At 49.6% G+C, this 19008-nt stretch overlaps 1 protein-coding gene across 15 annotated transcripts in view; it reads right to left on the reverse strand.

Annotated features, from left to right (window-relative positions):
* Nucleotides 1–17295, reverse strand: part of PCDH15 (protocadherin related 15) — a 684600-nt gene extending 667305 nt beyond the window's left edge. For 8 of the 15 annotated variants that reach the window (XM_032115593.1, XM_032115575.1, XM_032115584.1 and 5 more), the window contains exon 1: nt 15365–15438. The gene's annotated coding sequence lies outside the window, so the exon portion shown is untranslated. Of the gene's footprint in view, nt 1–15364; nt 15439–17258 lie in introns of those variants that run through there. The other 7 variants (XM_032115587.1, XM_032115586.1, XM_032115592.1 and 4 more) reach the window with 3 other exon arrangements.
* Nucleotides 17296–19008: the final 1713 nt, after the last annotated feature.

The following is a 19008-nucleotide window of genomic DNA, read 5'->3' on the forward strand; positions in this document are numbered from 1 at the left end:
ACATTTGCTTCCATCCCCTCCTCCTCAGTATGAAGGGGAGGATGTCAGCACGGCCTGCAGCAAAAGGCTGAGGTTGGAGCAAAAGGAGCTGTTAAAGCTGAGGCCAGAAGAGCTACAGGCACAGAGCTGAGGTATCTTTTCCTTACTGGCTATATATTCCAACCAGAGGGGGAATGGAGCCATGTGGCAGAAGGGGGAAAAGCAGGGTCTTAAAAACAGAGAGCTCCCCCAAAACTGGGGGGAAACCTTATGAAGGATGCACACTTAAGCCAGAAATGAAGGGTACATGTAGATACAAAAATGCTGCTAGCGAGGATTTTCTTGCTATTTTCTAAGTCCGTGAGAGACTTTTCTCTCTCACAGAAGAGATAGCAGGGAATGTAAACAACCAAGCCACCTGCAACCTTGGAAAGTCTTGTTTATGGTATAGTAGAAAAATACTTTGACAATGGATGTTTTAGGATTTTAGCCAATCACCCCAAGGGGTGGCTGATCCTTTGTCCAATTAGACTGTGAAGAAAAAGTCTATAAAAGAGTTTGTAAAATAATTAAATAAATCAATCTTGCTGCACAATTCCTGCCTGCTGGATCTTCTCTCCTCCTCCTCCCTATGGCTGCAGGACATGGTGATATACCCTAGGGCCCAGGCCTGCGGTAATAGGTACACAGGTGATAATGAGGGCAAACCACTCAGGGGAAGAAAAACTGAACAAGTTCAAGGCATTGGAAGCAGCAGAGCCAGACCAGCTGTGGCTTCAGAAAGCTCCACCAGTCCCACTGCATATCCTGCTGCTGCAGGAGATACAAGTATTTCAAGTTATGAGTGATATAATTGGTTACAGCATAGGGAATACAGGTTTTTAATTAGGAAAAAAAGGTGAAAAGAAGGAGAAAAAAATTCTGAGCAGCTAAGTTTGTGTGTCTGTATCCCAAGCACACAAGAGTTCTGGAAGGGGAGACCACGCTAAAAGATGCAAAGGTCAGCAAAGAACCGGCAAACATGAGAGGAGTTCACTGCCCAAGACCCACAGGCATCCAACAAATACAGCAGCTTCTCAGAATATTCCTACTGGGGCAGCAATAACTACAGCTGATGTGATGTTCCTCCCCTCAGTGGAACTGCAGCAATGTATTTGGTACAACATCCTAAGGGGGACATATTCCAGAGCAAACAGAACTTGAAGGGCTGGTGTGAGGGGAAAGAGAATGGAAATGCAAAGGAATAAGGTTGGGGGTGGCTCCAGCACAGCTCCCCCAGCCCACAGAGACACCCTGGGCAACATAAAGCAGACCAGTAGGTGCTTGTACACCCAAATAAAAAGTCATACCTGAGCTCGTTCCTCTGGAGCTGCCTGCAGGTGTCTGAGGCTCTAGAAAAGCTCATTACACACACAGCACTCCCGCTGGCTCCATGTGCTCAAGCAAAGCCAGGAGGGTCCTGCAGGGAGAGCACCAGGAGAAAAGGCACAATGCCAAGTGCTGCCTCTGCAAAGGCGAATTCAGATGTGAGCAGACTTTAGCTCCAGTCCCAGCCCTGACCACGAGGGACCCAGGCTGCCTTGCTAAAGGCTCAGCAGAATATTTCTAAACATTTTTGCACATGACCACAAATCAGGTGAAGGTTTTCTGCCAGGCCAGACACCCCCCAGTGCTGGCCCATGCACTTGTGGCAACACAACCAAGCCTGCTCAGAACCAGACATGCCCTGGAAACTCTCCCATGAGCCCAGCAGAGATGGATCTATGCCCACATCAGCAAATCCCACAGACTTACGATGAGGCACTCGCACGGCTGGACTGGGTGCACAGGTCACACTGCCAGCTCAGGCTCTGCTCCACACAAAAGCAGTTAAACTGCCCCGAACCAGGCAAGGCTGCAGCATAACTGGTCCTGTCTCTTGTATCCAAGGGGGCACAGAGAGATTGGGGTGGCTGGGGACAGAAGAGTTGCCCGGATTTTCCATGAAGTGCCTGTACCACGTAGGCTGTTTGGAGAGAGAGGGAAGGGAGAGTATCAGCTCTTACCAGCATTTCCCTAAGCAGCACTTTGGAATCATGAAATGGTTTGGGTCGGAAGGGACCTTGAAGCCCATCCAGTCCCACTCCTGCCATGGGCAGGGACACCTTCCACTGTCCCAGGCTGCTCCAAGCCCCAGTGTCCAACCTGGCCTTGGACACTGCCAGGGATCCAGGGGCAGCCACAGCTTCTCTGGGCACCCTATGCCCTGTGAGGGTGGTGAGGAACTGGAAGAACTTCCTACTTGTATCTGATCTAGACCTACTCTCTTTCAGTTTGAATCCATTCCCCCCTGCCCTATCCATCCCTGCAGTTCCTGCTGAACTCTCCACTGACAATGCTCCCCCAGCCCTTTGAAGCCACACTTTCCTCACTACCGGGGAAAATGTTTGGTTTAATCCTTGGGAACAGCACATTTGCATACTGCCCACACAGCTCCAAAACACTGAGTTTTTCTTTGATTTAGCAAGTCCTTAAACGCAGAAGATCCTCCAGCCCCAGATGAAACCTCAGCTCACACCTTTTGATGATGCTGGGAGCAAAGCAGGTCTCACAAGAGAGTGTTTTTTTCACTCCAGGAAACCACAGGCAAAAAAAAGCAATGTAATCCCTCTGTCCAGAACACGTTGTGGAAGCAGGGAACACCAAGGAGGGCAGGAAACTACTTCAGCAAAAGGACAATGCTGGCACAATAACAAATATGAAAATATGGGTCTTAAATAAACATAAATTGTAAGAGATAGGCAGAGTAATTTGAGCAATCAGCCTTTGGCTGAGAAGAGGGAATATTGCCCATGACATGCTTTGTTTTGTGAGAGGGAATGTTCAGCCAGGCAGGCTCAATGGTCCCCTCAAGCACTGAGCTCCCATGAGAATGTTAACAACAAAGTCACTTGTTTATTTGAGCACTTGAAGGAAACAGTTTTCTGAATGACCACTCAAGAGAGGCAGAAAGCAAACAGAGCTCACCGAGGAGCAGGGCACAGGTGATCAGAGCAGAGCCATCAGAAATGCCTTTGGAGGAAGCCAGGACAGGGGCAGGCTGATAACGAGGGGTGTCTTGGAAAGACCCTGCCAAGGGTTCTGTTTAAAGGCTATCTTTAGCCAGTGTTCCACATTTGCTTTTTCATGGTCTTGTTGCGAAACCGGTAGAAGGTCTTGGTTTTCTTGGTGGTTTTTTGTTGTTGTTGCTTTCTTTCTTGTGGGTTTTTTTTTTTTTTTTTGGTTGGCTGGTTTTTTTTTTTTCTTTTTTAAGCCCAAGAGCAAATTCAGGCTTTTATACAAAAACAAAACGAGAAGCTAAAGCCTGCGTTATTTGAAAGGGCAATGCACCCCTTGGAAAAAGCTGATATAACAACACTGAAAAGCAGGGCTGGCACAGAACATGGGAAACGAGACTTTGGACCACTACCTAAGAACATATTTGAAGAGAGAAGATCTAGTTTTTACCTCCCACTCCCTGATTCCACCCATTTCCAAAGAAGCCAGGACGCGCATCAATCCCAGCAGATTAAAATCCAACGACCAATCTTCTGCCATTAGACATGCCTGCCTACCTTGGAGTCAACATCCAGCCTTGCAGCTGAGAAGTGCTGGGTTTGTTCCTAACAGGTCTCAAAAATAAATTTCCAGGTTCTGAGTTCCTCATTATAGCTGATTTCAGAGTCCAAAATTCATTAGTTGTGCTTCACCACCTGCCGGCTGACACCACTGCAAAATGCAGCCAATTCCTTGGAGCTCTGACACTTCTCCTAAATATACAAAGGTGGTTTTATCCTTTCTGTGGAAGGAAATACAACAGCAATGGAACAACACACTTGTTGCATGTTGCAATGGGATTGAAAGAGGGGGAAGAGTGGAAGAATTGATTGTGTCTTGAGACCTACCCGCAAAGCTTCCTTTCTGCTCTTAACAAAAACACAAGTCCATGGCCTGCCTGAAATAATGTAAGGATGGGTCAGCTAAAATGTTTAAATGGTTCCATGCTGACCACAGGAGAACAAGCCACTGCCAACAACTCTAGACCCTGTGATCTGGGAAATGTATGGATTTTTATTTTTAAGTAGCTCCATTTGGATGAATTTTTTTTAAGTAGAGACACTGCTAATTTGACCTCTAAATCCACCTGACAGACATGATATTGTTACGATAGAATTAAGAACAAGACTGAATCAAATTCACAGTTATGAAAAACACACAGCAGGGCAATGCTGGCATACAGCTCCCCAGAAAGGCTGTGGCCATCAGACTGGGGAAGCAGAAACATCTGAAAATAAAGCTCTATTTTATATGGCAATGAGGATTAATCCTTCTGAGCCTGGTATTGGTCATGCTCAGGGCAGCTGCACTCCTTCAGTGACTGCTTCAGATTTCACATCCGAACTTCCATGTTTTCCATGTCCTTCCTCCTTTTCATGCAACAAAACTTCTTCAGCACAGGAATGCCCCCATTTTCCATGAAAACCAATCCGCTCTTTCATGCCCACGGAACACATACCTGTGTATCAGTTCTGATTTGAGCAGAACCGAAGCTGAAAGCGGCTCCATGGCTTTTAGGAGGCTCTGGATAGCTTTAAGCACTCACAAGTGGATAGAGCTGTAAAACCAGGTAAAACGGGAAGTACTGTTGGAGCTCCCATTGTTCCTCGACACTGTGAGCAAGACACTGCCCCGGCTCATCCCTGTCCCCTTTCCAAGGTCTCTGGTCAGCTCAGCAAGGGACCCTCTGGCTGAGCATCATCCACCCTCATCCTTTCCCAGGGGGTTTACAGCCTAATCCCAGGTTTCCAGCTCCTTCTCAAGTTCTTGAGCCCCACAGCCTCATCCAAATCCATACCAGCAGCAAGCAGCACATTATTCCTACCCCTGCACAATTCCTTCTGCTAAAAGCAACAAGGGGTCCACAACCAGGCAATCTGTTGGATAATGCCACAGAAACTGCCACCAATTCGTGGGTTAAAGCCTTTTCCCCACCACTCCAGAAGGCTGAAATAGTTGTAGCCAACCCAGAGAACACAGCCAATTTATTACAGCGATTGTTTCTCGCTGGCTCCCTTCTCCAATCCCTCTCACTGCTTCCAGCAGAATGTTAACTCTGAGAAAACGGAGCAGTGGGGAAAAGGAAAGAGTGTTCCTACAGATGTGAATGTCATGTAAATGTCAAACCTCCTGTTAAAATTTGATCAGGAGACGGAGTGAAAGGGAAAGAGCATTTCTGTGAGTAAACCAGCACATTAACAAGAGTTTCAGCCTGTCTGCTCACAATGGGACCTCAGTGATGGATTTCATTATTCTTAATTTCCCATGTAATATTAAGCTGCAGGTGATTTTGCTAGAAGATCATATATAGCACTACAAGAACTGCTAACAAATGTTGGCTGACGAGATGGACCTACACGGGTCTTAAAATTAAAACCTTTGTGTGCCTTTTCTACAATTGCACTTAATAAAAAAAAAAAAAATCATTTCTTTTGCATTACAACTAAATGCCCCTCTACTCAGAAAGACCCAGAGCATGTGCACCCATTCATCTGTGTCAGGAGACAGAAGGTGGTTTCCCACTAAATCCCAAAATGCAGAATTCCAGAAGACACTACAGGGATACAGATAATTGCAATGAACCAATCTCCAAAGTTTTTGTCCCTGAAAGGAACTGTTTCTTCCAAGACTGCACAGTCCCACTGGACACATTCCTTAGTGAACCTCAGGTAGGAGCTGTTCGTGTCTCAGGGACTCTCCCCCTGCTGAGTGAGCCAAGTTCTGTCGTTTCAGGACCCTGGACATCTCCCAGTATTCCAACAGCAATGTCGGCTGTTACTGCCGTGGGGAAAGAGGTATTTGTATACAGAGACAGGAGGAGGGCATTAGGTTAGATTGGATGTTAGGAAAGAATTGTTCCCTGGGAGGGTGGGCAGGCCCTGGCACAGGGTGCCCAGAGCAGCTGGGGCTGCCCCCGGATCCCTGGAAGTGTCCCAGACCAGGCTGGACATTGGAGCTTGGAGCAGCCCAGGACAGCAGAAGGTGTCCCTGCCCATGGCAGAGGTGGCACTGGATGGGCTTCAAGGTCCCTCCAACCCAAACCAGTCTGGGATTCTGTGAACTGTAGTGGTTGATTTTAACACCAAGCCAAAGACTTGCTTCACTCTAAAACACAGAGACAGAAGAATTCTACAGCAACATTCACGTTACTCAATGCAAATTTAGGATTAGAAAAATCTTCCAGCTACACAGCACTTCCTCCAGCAGCTTTACATGTCCCCACCAAACCACCACCTCTCCTCTCAGCACACAGGGACTATCTAGCACAACCAATGCCAGCCTCATTTCAGTTCACAATTATTTTCAAACCAGTCCAACAATTGCCCTGACTGATCCCTTTCTATCCAAAAAGCCCCCACTTGTATCAGCTGTGTGTGGCTCAAAAGGCTGAGTTCATTTTGCAGTCGTAATCACCTGTTGTGCCACCAAACCAACCTGCTCATTTCTTCCACAGGAGTTATACAAAGATATCCTTGGAAAGAACTTGGAATTTCATGCTCTCAATGACATCCTCCATGGCTGGCAGCCCAAGTCATAAACTTGTCACTATCCTGAAAATTGTGGGAGGGCAAGAGGACATAACATCCATATTTCTGATGGATGAATCCCTTTAGTTTGAGACTCCCTTAGTAGTTGGAAGATTTTTTTTTTTTTGTAATCTGCCTTCAAAGATATTAGAATAGGAACATTGTCAAAAACTCTAAGGGAGATCATTGTACCCCCCAAAAAAGAGAGTTTTTAAGGGATTTCAATAATCCTCTGTCCTTTCCCTTCAATGAGGCAACGCAGGCCCTGTCTTCCACTGCCTCATTGCTGTTTGAAGTTATAATCAGGAAGACATAAAGCCGAATGGGAAGCGGGTTGCAGTGCCAGTGGACAAAGCCTCCATCTATTATGAATTTCATGAACAGCCCGATTCAATTATTCAAGTAGCTTCAGTCCCCCAGCTTCCTTCCCAGATGAAAAAAGGCCACAATGGTGGCCAGCTTTCCTGTCCTGCTGTAGATGCCATATTGCTGAACTTCCCTCATCCACAGAAACCTCTGGATAAAACCAGAGCAACTGCAGGAAGGAGAAACAACACCTACCAGGAGCCTTTCCCCTCCCTCTCCTCTGCTTCCCAAGGGAGCTGCCAGGCACAAGGACACCACAGAGGCCACTGGGGAATTCCTGGGGGCTGTGCACTCCTCTCCTGCTCCAGCTGTGTTTGCACAGTATCTCATTCCCTGGAGTTTTTCAAAATACAAAGTGAATTTCACGAGCCCCATGGTTCACCAGTCATGAATCCTATTTATTAAAGGCTGTGCATCCTTAAAAACCAAAGCCATCTGATGTGGGGTATGCCCAGCCCCTGCCCTGGAGGGAGGCCTGCTGGTAAGGAGATTGCACAACCTCCCAGCAGAATCCCCTTGGAAAAGGCAGCACTTCGGTGAGGGTGAGAGAAAACAAGAACCATGATCCTCTGGGAGACCCTATGTAAATTCCTTGTAACCCATTGGCTTCCACCCTCTCACACCCACCCTTGTATCCCTATAAGATCTAGCCCTCTCCCCCTTTGAGTTTGGAGAGCTCATCCCTAGCCTCCCCTTCGCAGGGGCGTGGACTAATAAAGCTGCCTCATGCAGAACTGCTATAAGAGCCTCTCGTCTCTCTCCTCCTGGTCCAGCCTGGGGTTTGCCTCGCAGAACAAGAGCTGAAGTCACTCTCGCTGAAATCACTAAAGAGCTCACAGCCTGCTGAGACAGGCACCCTTTCTGCAGAGGCATCTCCGGCAGCCGAGGGAACGCCACGGACTTCTGGAAGACTGATCCTTGCGGGAAACTCTCTCTGGGTTGGTCCCGGCTTCCTGGGTCTAAGCCACAGACCCCAAGCTGGCTGCCATAGTCTGAAACTCACCAGGTGCATTTATCCAGATCTTCCTCAGCTGTAAGGACTTATGCAAATAACCTTGTTTCACATTAAATGTTAAATGATTTATTTTTTTTTAAACTGCAAGTTTCACTCCAGTGAAACGCACTGCTCTCAGAAAATAAAAAAAATTGTGGAAAAATAGTAAGAAAAGGCTGCTGGATAAGATTATCTTCTGCTCAATGATTGATTTGGGTACCTACAGAGGAAAAAGTCCAGCAATTTAAGTAAAATGAGAGACCTGGAAAGCTCCCTGACTATCAGAACTGCAGCAATTTAGTTATGAACAAATTCATGCTAGTGGACATCTGAATAACAGAGTTCAGACTGCTCTTGAGAGATTTCGAGATCCTATTTGTGAATGTTAAATAATTTGAAGCTCTGTAAGATAAATGGATTCAGAAACCAGCCAGTGCTTCTTTGAATTGAACTTGTGCTCACACATCTACCACCCCTCCCCTTTCTTTGACAGGAACTGAAAAAAATAAAAATTCAATGGCAATCTATTCCTGCATCAAGTTGTTCATTTTTCCTTGTCATACACACAGCACTGAAGTGTCACAACCTAATTCCATTAGAGTGTGGGTTTCATTTCTAGTTTGCAGTTGTTCTAGATGCAACAAGTAAAATTAAATACACCATATTCCAATTACTTCCACTGCACTGCCTCACAAACAGCTTCCTCAAACTTGCAATCTCTGTTTGCAGACAAGAGCAGAGAATAAAGCCCCGAGTTATTTCGTCTTGTCGAACACACCATCAGAAGACAAAGGTTCCCAAGTTATTTCAAGCTTGGATATTACCCAAGTGTAAGAACTGGAAGGAAAAACCCAAAAAATTTCATAGTCCATAAATTCGGTTTGCTTGGTGAAACACAGTTTTGTACAGGGAAGAATCCTGGGAATAAGGATCTGCCATAGTGCTCAAGAACGTAACCTTGGAGTGCAGCCACACTCAAATATTCATTGTTTAGAGAAAACACTCAAAAAACAGTCAAATGAAAGCTCAATCAAAATCACACCAACAGTGTTTGCCTCTTCTCCTACTCCCAACAGGCCATAATGGATTTCTCTTTTTAGAAAAAGATTCCTTGTCTCTACAACTGTGACAGTAATCACCATAGAATCCTGGTTGGGAAAGACCTCCAAGATCAAAACCCAGCTGCAAACCCAGTCCTTCCAAGCCCACTTCCACCCCCGGATCCAAGTGCCACCTGCCCAGTGCTGTAAAATCCATCACTGAAGTTTGAACAGCTCCTGTGATGGGAACAGGGAACGGGGTGTTTGCTTGACTGGGGAAACACCCCTACAAACAGGCCAAGTCCACACCAGGATCTGCAAGGAGGGAGCACAAAGCTGCCCGATGCCATCCCAGCAACATTTGGAGCTGCCAGTCCAAGGAATCTCCTGATGTCTCAGTAGAACTCTTAGCTTTGAATTATGATGTGTCCCATAACATGGATATCAGAGAAATCTAGAGTTATACTCTCACATGGTGCCGGGAGATGGCCCAGAGCTCACAATATCCATGTGGAGCATTCCCATGGGATAGCTCCCAGCACACCCAGACCATCAGATCACAGGAGTTCTCTCCCTCTTGTCAAAACCAACCACAGAAGTGCCCAGCGGAAGACAACACCCACTGAGGCAGGAGCACTGCTTCTCCAGATAGGGAGGGGGAAACTGAAAATGTTGCAATCAGTCATTCAAATTACTCTTCACACTGGGATTAGCATCCATGCTCTTGTCAAAAGCACCACATGAAACACAAAGTAACAGATTGCAGTCGTCCATTTCACCCAAGGGGGGGGAAAAAAAAAAAAAAAAAATCACCAAGACCCTCCCAAGGCTGGACACTGAACCAGAATGTGAAAGGGAAACAAAGGAGTATTTTTATATGTTTGAAATATGCGAGAAGGAGCCACATGAACGAAGTAAATACAGCAATCAGCACACGAATGAAGTGCATGCAACAACCAACAACCTGGCTGTGCAGCAAGGCTCCCCAGCCACAATAGGAGGTCTGGAAAATGGATAAAAATCATAGCACCAACCCTTAGCACACAGCCCTCCCCGATCCTCAGGCACTGCTATTTACACCTTCCCTCTCACAACCTGGGCCCTAAGCCATTAAATACAGAATTGAGTTGGTTTTAAGTAGAAATGTGTGCTAACGTGTATTGGGGGGGGGGGGGGGGCTATTTTAGGCACAAATTCTTATCCAAATCTGACTGCCTAACACCAAAAATAATAAATAAAAGCGCTGGTAAAAGTAGTGGCTGTGTGTTTGTCTCCCACTAATTAAATCACTCCAGCCAGAGCAGCATTTCAGTTCTTCAACGTGATCTTTACCTTAGAAAGGGCTCACTAGTCTTTTACTAAGATGGCTCCTCAAAATGCTTTACCAGGAGCACTTTTCTCCTTGCGTCCTTCCCAAACTGCTCCCAGAAATCTTCCCACTGGCTTTAATCATTCAGCTTTGCCTTTTTACCTCTTCTTCTCTCAATAACTCAAATGGTTTGTTTGGGTTAGAAAATGAAACGCATGAACTAAATAAAAAAAAAATAAGGGAGTACTTCAGTGACAGAAAACAGCTGCAGCCTTTGTGGCACTTCCCTTTGAACCTCCCTCTGTTGCTCTTTTTTCCTTGCCCTTCAGACTGCACTATTCCAGGGAATTTATTTGAACCAGCGCTGTCTTTTTCTGTGTTGCAGGGTATTCTCTTGATGGCAGACAAGACAGGCTGGAGAAGGACAGCAGTCCACGGCCCTTCCTCGGGCAAACATCCACAACAGGCAAGCTTGGTTTGTTTGAAGTTCCAAGGAAAACTGGGAAAAAGCCCAGGATTCCTCTGTTCACCTTTAGGCTAAGATTGCAGTCTTGATGCCACCAATGTAAATTCCTACTGGAACGTTATTTCCCAGTGGTTATTTGCACCCTGAGCCAGCACAGTTCGGGCAAGGGTTTTATCCACCCAGTAGGAGAGCCTGACCGGCACCTGGCTCATCCCAGCTCTGCTGTCACTGCAGCTGCAGCTCCCTAAGTGAGATCCATCACTGTCTGCTTGGGCCTTAATTGCTCTCCAAAGCCCCTGCAAGAGGTTCCCAGTAGAGATAAAGTTCCTCCGATGCAGCCTAAACAAACAAACAGCAATTAACACCTTCCCCTGCCTTTCCCACACTGGCAGAGAGCAGAGGGGCTCCCTCGCTCATCCCCAGCTCCCCAGTGCTGGGGTTTGCTGCACCCTGGAACCTCCAAGGTAGCTCCTTAATATTTTGTGGCTGCCCCTGGATCCCTGGCAGTGTCCAAGGCCAGGTTTGACAGGGCTTGAAACACCTTGGGATCGTGGAAGGTGTCCCTGCCCACAGCACGGGGTGGGACTGGATGGGCTTTAAGGTCTCTTTCAACCCAGATCATTGTGGGATTCCGGGATTAGCCAAGGGTTGAGGGCAACCACACTGACAAGGTGGAATTTCTGCCAACAGGGGAATCCACAGGGATGCAGGGCAGATGCAGCCACAACCCAGCTGTAGGTCACCCTTCTCCCTGCTGGCTTTCCCTTCCCCAGTGAATCCACAGAGAACACCCATGTCCCTCCCACACACAAAGCTGTGCTTTGGGCATAGAGAGGGGTCATAAGGAGGTCAGATCAGTAGATTTATACATACAAAACAGACACTCCTAAGTGATTTTAGCTCTTCCCTAGAGGTTTGCCACCAGCCAGCAGAATTACTTGTTCTACCTTCTCAGGAGCTACAGCTTGATAAAAGTCCAGCCAGGTGTGCAGTGGCCCAAGGACAGCCTGTCACCCTAACAGCTCAGGAACACCCCGAGCCGCTACCAGGGGATCACACCCGCTGCCCGAACTGCCGAAACCAAACCACTTCCCACTACTGCTGAGTTAGTGCTCATTGTCAAGTCTCTTGCAATAAATCCCCGAAGCACACAAAGCTGCAGGAGCATCTCCTCTCCCCAAAGCCTGCTATGCTGTGCTTGCACAAGCTTTTTAGGCACTCAATGTCTCCTCCCCCAAAAGATTTCACATCAACAAATGCATCAAATAGAATCCTCTGGTAGCATCAAAATTAATACATACCTGCAAGGCACTTTTTTTTCCTCCTTCATCAATCAGTTGATTAGTTATTTTTAATTAAAACAGCAAGCTCTGATTGCAGGATTTTGAGCAATAATCCTTGCGACTTTAACTACTGTTTTCTGTGTTCAGACACTGAATTTCTGAACTATTAATAGGACAGAACAAGCAAACTTGGGTTTAATTCTCAAGCAGCCTTTTGGCTTGATCCAGATTTCAAGCTTCCACTATTCAGTTATCCATCTGCATGTTTCAAGTACCAAGAAGTAAATAATATTTGGCTAACAGGTAAATTTTCATCTGTGCACTCTAAGTTTAAGAGAAAAACAGCTGGTTCACATATTAAAAAAAAAACCCCTAATGATTCATTTTGCCAGAAGTCTGTTAAGTTTACTTCAAGCTTGGATGAAGAAGATCCAAAAACAACCTTCATGGGTAAAAAAGTTCTCTTTGCCAAACCAATGGGTTTATATCAGACTTACTGTTACAACAGAACTAAGACCAGAATTTACTCTCCTATTTTCAGATTTAGCTGCTTGGCTGGACAGAGGCCCACATGCAGTCACAAATATAAAAACAAAAAAAAGAAAAGAAAGCTACTGTTCTTGTTATTTTCCTGTTTAAGAGCATTTTGACAAAGGCCTAATTGCTTCCAGAAGTTTGCTGAAGCCGTGAAAGGAAAAGTGCCAAGCTACTGGTTTTATTTCCTTAACCTGCTTGCTAACCACAAGCAGAGTTTTAACAACTTATATCCCTCGTTTGAAGCTGTTAACAAAGTACTTAAATCCCAGGGTTCAGGGGTAAATCTCCACGGAGTTCAGGCTACTAAGGCATGGGAAGGAGAAAAGGAGCAGCAAGCAAGGGAGACCTGAAGGATCCCACTTTTTAAGGATGTGTCCCACTAAGTAAAAATGCGGTTCCTGAAGCATCCAGGGGCCAGCAGCAGTAAGTAAGGAACTTCCATAAGTTTATTTTGTAAACTGAGGGAAAAGAACTCGAGCCAGGTTCTACCTCCTGTCTGAGGTCCATGCTCTTCTGCCAGCCCTGGCAAAGCTCTGTATCCCCAAATCACTCCTGTAGCAGCCTCTGAAGCACAAAGCTTCAGTCTACAGCAGATGCCCACCCAGCACTGCAGTGGAGCTGTCCCAGACAGACACCAACCCCAGGCTATCCCAAGGGTAATAAACACATCTATGTCATGGATACACAGCAGCAGCTCCACAGACTTTGTGCTTCAGGCTTCCATTTCTGTACACAAAATCAGAGCCCAGATCTGAGCAGCTCACTTGCACAGCTGATATGATGGAGGAATGAGTGATAACCACGGTCTCACAAAGCTGACAGAACCTCTTCATCTGCAAAATGCACACTGAAGTAGCGCTCACTCGTGAAGGTGTTTAGCCCACGTGTCCAACAACCGTTCCCATTTTGCCAAGGGAATTAGAGACTCTTACACTTTTCCAGATACGCACACGTATTGTCATTGGGAAGTTACAGAAAAAGCAGGACGTGAAAGGCTGCACTGCAAAACTTTGAATAAAAACACGAGCAAGCCTGATTTAAGTGTCCCTTCACCTGTCCACGGTCATTCCCTGGAAAATTAAGCACGTGTCACCTACAGCCACTGTGCCTTCCAGAGGGTGGCATAAGGGGGCCTGCCACATCCACAGCAGCTGAAGCAAGAGGAGAGAGGCAGTAGTCCCCGATTTGGGAGTAACCTGCCTCAAATTTCGCAAAGCTTTGGCACACCAGAACGTTGAAAGCAGGGTAGGCTCCCACGCCGCTGCTGTGGGTGCCGGGTTACGCGTGTGACAAGGCTGTCACTCCTGCGGCAGTGCCAGCACGCTGCCGCTGCCCCTTCGGGGGCTGGGAAAAGCACCCTCACACCCGTTCCGTGATCCATGCAGATCGGGCTCTGCTGGGAGGCAGGAGGAGATCGCGCCTCTCGGGGAGAACTGAATTTGGAAGAGTAACACGGCAGGAACAGTTTGCATTCATCCCCGGCTTGTTACGTGGGATCTCGAGAACATTTGCTTTACCACTCCAGCTATACAGTCTGATTTTATTTTTAAATGTCTCTTTTTCCCCAGCTTCCACTCATCAGAGAGCAAAACTGTTCTCAATCGAAGTGAGAAACGTATTTGCTTAACACGCAGACAGCCCAAAGAGCAGTCTGAGGAATTTATATGTCACGAACCTCCTCCCGTCGGGGGGTGGGTGGGAACAGACACAGAAATGTTTCCACCTTAACTTTTGATGATGGGAGTGGGAGCAAACCCGCCTTGCATATACAGGGGCTTCCCCCCACACCTCGGCGGGGCCCAAATGAGTCAACGGGAATTGATTTGCATCCAAAAACCCCTTCGACTACCACACCCCTCCCTCTGAATTAACATCCAGTCATCATTAATGGCAACTGCCGAAACAGGCAGAGGGGCTGCAAAGCCGGCACCTACCTCCACCGGCATGTGCCCCCAGATGACACCACCCACACGTCTGTCTTGCTCTTCCCGAGTTAATCTCGGTGCTCCCGCTCCAGCCCCCACGGCTGACCTCACCGTACATCCCTCAAGTTCGCACAACATTTCAAACACAGAGCTCGCATCAGCCACAGGGATAGATAAAATCACTGGGGTGTGTAAAAGGCAGGCAGCAGAGTCACAGCACCTACCAGGAGCCGGGGACCGGGGTTACCCTGCTCATTCCTGCCACTCCCAAAATCCCTCTCCCAAAGCTTTCCCGGGGCTTTCCGAGCCCGAGAAGGTGTCCCCCCGCAGCTTTGCGGTTGCAAGGCAATGAGCTTCCCGTGTCCCCTCCGCAGGACTCCCCCGATGCCTGAAGGGCTGAGGCACTCGAGAAAAGGCAGCAGGGAAGGCACCCAGAATCACTCCGCTTCCCCCAAAGGAGCTCGGAAATGTGCTGGAACAGCAGCCTCTCCCGCGCCAAGTATTACAGGAGCAGAATACTAACGGGTTCCTTGATTTTATCCATTACCATATGCAGATATTAAAGTCTGAGCGCTGCATTTCTACCACTACTGGCCCTCGCAAATTAACCCTGCATCTCAAAGCGACACCACAATAGTTTAGGTCACCGTCTCTCCTCTGCTTGGCGACAGGGACCGATGGGGAAGGGGAGGAGGAGATGGGTGTTTGTCCTCGCTGGAGGAGGCTCTCCCGGCTCCGGCCGCGGAGCCCTGCCCTTGCCCCAGCAGGGTGGAAGCCTCCGGGCTGAGGCAGCCCGAGGAGCCGCGGCAGCGCAGGTGCAGCATCCCCCCCGCCTGCGCATCCCTCCCTCGCCCCCGACTTACCCCCTTCCGCCAGGAAACTTTCGGCCGTGGCAGGCAGCGGGACGGGCCGGGCCGGGGGCCGCCGCCCTCTGACAGCGAGGCCGCGGGGTCCGTGCGGGCGCGGGGGCAGCGGCGGCGCCGCTCCGCCCGCCGGGGCCAGCGCGGCTGCGGCGGTGCCTGCGCAGGGCGGGGGGAGCGCGGGAGCGGGGCCGCCGCTGCCCCCCCGGCGCGGCCGCGGCTCCCGGCGCGGGGAAAGCGCTGCTGCGCTGCGGAGCCGCTGCTCGTGCCCGCCTCCCCGCACCGGCAAAAGGGAAAAAAAAAGGAAGGGAGGGAGGAGGGGGGGAAGGAAAGAAGGCAGCAAGCGTTCGCGAGGGCTCCGGGCATCCCTGCCTCGGCAGCCGGTCCTCCGCCGCTGCTCCTCCGGGATAGTGCAGCCAACTCCCCGGCAGCCCCACCGCCCGTCTTGTCCCCCGGCCACGGGCACAGCCAGGGCAGGCAGCGCACGGCAGAGCGGGCCAGGGGCTCGGGGCGCGCTCCTTCCCTCCCTCCCTGCCCCCCTCCCGCCCGCCGCGGCTGCGCTGCGCTCCAACCCCGCGCCCCCCGCCCTGCCCGAGCGGGAGATGCGCCGCGGCACCGGGGAAGGAACCTCCGGCAAAGCCGCTCTCAGCACTTACTGAGCCCAACTCCGGACCGACGCGCACCCACCGCCGAGGCTGTGCTTGCTGCTGATGCCTTATCCCCAAATGCCACCTGTAGGCCTGTTTCCTCGGAGGCTCAGTGTCTGGGCTGCCACCCGCCTGAATTCGGCGTGCGAAGTTTCAGGCGGCGAATCAACACCGCGGGGACCTGTTGGCTGCCCGGTGTGCGCGGCGGGTCAGCCCCGCCGCCAGCTCCCGCTGCTCCCCGAGAACAACATCCCGCACAAACCTGGGCCAATCGCACCCACTGCGGCGACACAAGAGGCCCTGAGGGGGCAAACCTCCGGGTGTTATCCTAAAGCAGCGCAAACCTTCATCTCTTAATAAACAAACTCCGCGTTGATTCAGCCGTTTATGGCCGATACAAGGGAACGGCACCTAATGCGCTGCTGGTTTCAAACGCAAATGTTCGCTTCTTCACCCCACCCCCTCCACTCATCTCCAGCCCAGAGCAGGATAGGCTCTCTCACTCCTGAAGAGAGTTTTTCCCCCTTAGCCAAGCGAATACAAAACGCGAATTAGCCCATTTAATTACACCAAACTCCCCTCCCCTCTTGACTTCAAACCCCTTTATTGGGTTTACCTGTGCTCCTCCCTCACACTTCTGCGGGCAACTCTATCAACAAAACCATCAGCACCTGTCTGTAAAACCTTTTAAAAAGGAAAATAGTCACTCCTGACCTTTCACGTGAAGATGACCATGTAAATCTTGAGTGTCTCAATAGCCTCTCAGATCCAAACGTCAACGCAGACTTAGAAACCACACATTTTCTGCACAGAAGCTCAGTAGAATCTGATCTTCTGCTAATTCCTTTGGAATCTTAATAACCAATCCCAACCTTCAGAAGGACTCGCGCTGTACTTCAGAGTCCCGAGGAGCTCTAACACTCCGGATATTAGACAAGGAGTACAGTTTGATCCGAGGGAAGCGGGACGCTGACAAGTAGCCTGCACGCAAGTGCTTCTCCCCTGGACAGCGCCACGTAGCAGCACCCACCGCTCAGAGGCCCTCACCGCGGTCGCGCCGGTGGCCCCAAACTGCGGCCAGGAGCCACTGGGGCGAGTGGCTTCGGGCGAGTGGCTTCGCTCCCTCCCGCACCCGCTCAGCGCACGGGGCCGCGGCTCCCGCAGCTCGGGCGGCCTCGCTGTTACGATGCGGGTTCCCCATCCCATCTCCCATCCCATCCCATCTCACCACCCCGTCCCTGCATCCTTACCTCCGCCTCGGGCCCCGGCTGCCCCGCCGTGCCCCGCTCGGGAGCGGCGCGGAGCCGCGCTCGCCAAACGCGGGCGGAGTGTGCCCCCGCCACGGCTCGGAGGGACGGCGAACTGCAGCCGCAGGCACCGGCCGCTTACCCCCCCTTCCTGCCTTCCCTTCCTTCCCTCCCTCCTGCCTGCCTCGCCTCGCTCCTGCCCGCCCCGGCATCCCTGGCCCGTCTACCAGCGCCTTCCTTGGCGGACATCGCCCCCTCTCCCTCACCTCCGCGCACCTGCGGGGGCTCGCCTTGCTAGGGAGGAGAAAAACCCACTGAAACAGAGAGGAACTGCAGCGCGTCGGACTCCTTGTGGGCTCCGAGAGCGGGATCAGCTCGGGGATGCTGGCGTGGGGTGGGAAGTGAACAGGGCTGATTTCTGTGAAGTAAAAATTAATATTAATTACAGCGGCTGAAGATCGTGTGTCCTGGTACTGGCGTAGAATCAGCTCATTAGCAGAAGTGGTGTTTAGGCTTCCAGCAGTTGTCCTTGCGCATTTGTCTTTACAAACAAGAGATACTTGTAAAGATCCTCGTGCACTTCAACAGAGGCCCATCAGCTTCCTTGTTAATTTGCTTTAAATATAAGTGTTTCCTGAATATGTGAGCTTTGCAGGCTAAATGGGAGATTTTTGGTGAACTACCTGATTTAAAATCTCAAGCAGGATCAGCAGTCTGTGGAATCAGGGACTCAGCCATTATTCATTTTTTACTACAATATTTATGAACAACACTGCACATACACTGTAACTTCCCCTACCTCTGCCCCCAAAGCTCATGAGCTTAAGCCCTGATCAATGCAGTAGCCCAGGCCAGACTCCTCCCCTCAGAACAGGATGTAAAGAATGATTATTTAACAATAAAACCCCGAGAAGACTGAGGTTGGCAGGAGATCCCAACCCCACTGCTGCTGCTGCTCCCCCCCCCAGCTGCTCGCATGAAGACACGAGTAGGGCTCAGGAAATGAGTTCTGCCTAGTTGGCTGCCCTGCCACCAAAAGAAAAGTTCCCCAAGTTCATCTTAGCCTTGCAGCAACTTTGCTTGACCCCGTTCAACTCACTAAATCAGCAGGAAAACTCACCTGGCAGCAAAAGGCAGCATCTACTTCATCCTTAACAAGCCAAGGGGGATCACTGAGGAGTCAGATAAGCAGCAAAGCCCTTGCTGAGCAGGTCTGGGATGAGCAGACTTTGTAGGGGGTGCAGGACCATCCCCTTCAGCTGCCAGTTGTTGTTACACTTGCTCAGCCACCCTGTGACCCCTTCTTCTCAATTTCACTTGTGTAAATCCAGATTCAATCCCCCAGCTGAACCCGAGGCCGAAATTTTTTTCCCTCACCTTCTCTGAAGGCAAAAGCCAAAGCCATATTGATTTAGATGGAGCCTTCTTGTGTTCCTCTCCGGTACAAAAGTGATGAGAGCAGGAATTTTAACCCCTGTGGTACCCTGGTGCTTTGCAGATACACTGTAAATATTGGAATGGCAATGTGCACTTTGCAAATCAGCTCACAGCTCATGCCTCAGCACCATTTGTAAGCACGTGGGTGAATGAAAACCTCTCTTATCTTACTTCCCTTCCCTCATGCTTCTTAAACATCCAAATTCTTCAAATTAACTCCTGCAGGAAGGAAAGGAAGCAGAGGGAGGTTAAGCAGGAGGGCAGTACTGCTCAGCATCCGAGGTGTTGCACTGGCCAGATATTTCTCCTCACCAGC

Source organism: Corvus moneduloides, chromosome 8 (assembly GCF_009650955.1).
Source record: "Corvus moneduloides isolate bCorMon1 chromosome 8, bCorMon1.pri, whole genome shotgun sequence".
NCBI classification, from domain to species: Eukaryota; Metazoa; Chordata; class Aves; order Passeriformes; family Corvidae; genus Corvus; species Corvus moneduloides.